This window comes from Ursus maritimus, unplaced genomic scaffold (genome assembly GCF_017311325.1).
Source record: "Ursus maritimus isolate PB19 unplaced genomic scaffold, ASM1731132v1 scaffold_23, whole genome shotgun sequence".
NCBI lineage: Eukaryota > Metazoa > Chordata > Mammalia > Carnivora > Ursidae > Ursus > Ursus maritimus.
The window spans coordinates 41,125,945-41,129,500 of record NW_024424786.1 but is presented as its reverse complement, the minus strand read 5'-3'; positions in this window follow the sequence as shown (position 1 = coordinate 41,129,500).

Genomic DNA, 3,556 nt, shown 5'->3' with positions numbered 1-3,556 from the left:
CCCCCCCCCACCCCCGCCTGCATCACGTCTCCATGGCAACGGCGTACCGCGGCAGCCGATGAATGAGCTAGAGCTAGGAGAGGAGGAGCACGCAGAGACAAACGCTCCCTCTTTCAGCACCTAGGCGGCCCTGGGGAAGGGGATGCAGATCTGGCGCTCGGAGGAAGGGGGCGCCCTCATATTCAAAAAGACTCCAAAACTCATTCATTCCCAAATGATCCCTTGTGTCCCTAAAATCCGGAAGCTACATGGTCCCGGGACCCCTGATCCTTTGGTTTAGGGCTTCTCAAGTCTCAGGGTTCCCCTTTACCCGCATCTCCCCTCCCATTCCGTCAGCTCTCTCTGCGCCCCAAACTCTGCAGAATAATCAGACATCATGTGGCTTAGCGCCACCGCGTGGGCAGTGGTGGCGCTGCTCAGGCGTGCTTGTGGCTGAGGTCCCGCCGTCTATGTCGCCCTCTGGCGTTTACTAGTGGGAAGAGCATCGTAAGGACCCTAATTAACAAGGCATCCTTGAGACATTAGTAGGTAACGTTTAGTGAGTGCTCTTAATGTGTCTACGCTGCTAAGCGCTTCATTTCATTCCCACAGCAACTCTGCGATTCACATGATGATGATTGATGATGATGATGATGATGATGATTACTATGACGATTTTACAGGTGAGAATAACAGGCTGAGAGAAGTCGTTGCCTAAGATCCCACAACTGTAAGGGGCAGAACCGCCACCTGAACTCATGACTGTGAAAAGCAATTGTGACCCCCTCATTTTCAAATGCATGGTCTTTGTCGATCCACCCCATAGTCTCTTGAGATAAGCAAGACAACGCTTATTAAAATTATTCCACTTTACAGGTAAGGAGACTGAGACTCAGAGAAGTGAAATGTTTTGCCCCAAGTTTCAGCAGCTATGGATAGAGCCCAGGCCTCTAGGCCCCTGATCTAGGGATTTTTAGGCAGTTGGATAATGCGGAATCCAGCACAGCCCTGTGAGACCTTACCCCTTGGTAAGAGAGACTGAGGAGATAGCTCATGCAGGGCCACTCCTCCATCAGCAAATGCCCAAGGACAGGAGAGGAGCAGGGACACTCCCCCACTTCCCAGAATTTTGAGAGTTCACAGGAGCTAGATGCTTGTTTATTTCCACATACATAAAAATGTATACCGCGCATCATATTTTAGTGTCATCTTCTCAGATAGTCTTCCTACTTATGCAGGACTATTTGCACTTATCTAGTTTTGGGCTGAGAAAACGCTTCCTGGTTTCAGCTTGCTGCTCTGAAATTGACCTGCCCTATTTTCCAGTGAATAACTGTTCTCAGGTCTACTGCCTTCTTGTTTTTCCTGCAGAGATGCTGACGCCATGCCAGGCTCTGGGGGCTGTTGTTAAGTTTCTTCTTACTGGCTTGTATTTTGGAGCTCATGGGTAGACCTTGTTATCTAGTTTTGTTGCAAAACTTTGACCACATGATTTGATTTTATTATATAGTTGTTCTGTTTAAAATGGAGATTCAAAATCTGTGCCCCCACTGCTACTGCCTTCCCCGTTATTCCTAGCTAGCCCGCTTGGGGATGCCAAGGGTTTGAGTGTAAACCACTAAAGGGAATCCGGGGGGGCTGGTAGTCACACTTTCTAAAGCTCCAGTTTAACGGCACTGCTGCCAGTGTGGTTTAGATCTTTCAGGCATTTACAGCGAACCATCGGCAATGGGCATGTTGTCCCCATGTGGGTGACAGTAACTCCACTTACCAGATCCTGGACTTCCAAGGCCCATTGATGGCTTTCCTGTCCCCATTCAAGGGGCACCAACTCAGTCAACATCCTTCCTTCATCCTGGATGGTTTGTTGTGTTGCCATGAGCTTGTTCACAGGATTTGCTGTCACTATGGCAATCCTGAAAGGGCTGGAAAAATCCATCCAGAAGTGATCTTTACTTAGATTTACCCAGATGTGTCCCCAGATAGCTTCTCCTAAGTGGTTTCCTACTGTTTCCTCCAGGAAGAAATGCTGGAGGGTATTGGAGTGTTCCCTCTTTTTGACCCCAAAGTTTTTCTTCCAAGGTGTATTTACAGTTGCCTGCATAGATCCACTCCGCCTCTTGACATGAATGTCTTCTGGAATAGCCAGTAACTTCAGCAAGTCTACAGGATTGGGACAATTTGGGACCAATCGGCAAATTCCCTATGCACTTACCATTCCACCATTGGATTATAACCATCCATGTGTAATTTCTTACCCATCCCATTATCAGCCCCCAAGTGGCTCCCAGGGGTGTGCTCCAAGCCCCAGGTTTTAGTGTCATAGCAGTGGGAGTGGGGATGGGCACAGGGATGTGTCCTCTCAGTTGGTTTTCCATAACTATTCAGTTCTGACTTCTACCAGGCAGAGCCACGAACCATCTCATGAGCATTTTCAATTGGAGCCATATCTAGTAAATTCTCATAAACCAAGCTTACTTGGGAACTTTTTCACACAAAAAATCTCTGATACTGGATATTTTCCACTTGCACCTCCAGACCCTCTCGCCATCTTCTCGAGCTTGCTTCGAGTACAGGGAGGGTGATCTCTATGATGGCATCAGTGGGTTCCTTTGCCCATTTGTTGCCGGTGATGTGACCAACAAGAATCATTGGCAAGGAAATAGAAAGGTGGAGGAGAGAGAGGTAGACGTAGTTAAACTTCCTAGCTTCATCTCTGCCGGGTGACCATGGACTGGTGGCATTTCTTCATTAAAGACTACAGCCCTGGGGCGCCTGGGTGGCTCAGTCCGTTAAGTGTCTGCCTTTGGCTCAGGTCATTATCTCAGGGTCTTGGGATGGAGCCCCGCATCGGGCTCCCTGCTCGGCAGGGAGCCTGCTCCTCCCTGTCCCTCTGCCCCTTCCCTTTCCCCCTCTCATGCTTGTGTGCTCTCTCTCAAAAAAAAAAAAAAAAAAAAGACTGAAGCCCGGGTCAGGCACTTCTCTCCTTCCAGCCTCCCTCTCTAGGTTCAGTCTGACGTGTGGCCCTCTGCTACCGCCAGTCTGAGCTTGTTTCTCTATACCCACATCTTTGTTTCCCCAGGTTGAGTGTGCCATGTGCTTCCATCTCAGGAGCCTGACAGATAGCCTCCCCTACGCATCTTTCCCAGTGACTCATTGGCTTGAATTAAATTGCCTATTTCTGAACCAAAACATAATAGGAAGGAACAACAATGTAAAATGATTATAAGAAGGTAATAGAAGATTCATAAATGAAATCTAACGTAAGACAGCTGGCATCCCAACGATGAGGTTAGAAAAACATGCAATAGGAAAAATATTTAAAAGATACAGTATCACACTTTCTGAAATAAGGGTTGGCCTTTATTTATATATAAAAACTCATAGGTTGAAAAAGCATGCACTTCCTGGAGGAGGGGAGGAATCGCATGAAAGGATAGAACAAAACCTCAGCGTGAAGGTGCTAGGTTTCATGGATACAGACAGATTCCCACTGGCATTCATGGGAGAAAAATTTGTCGTATAGACAAGCAGGAAAACATCATTCACTCATTCAACAAACAGTTATGGTAGCTCC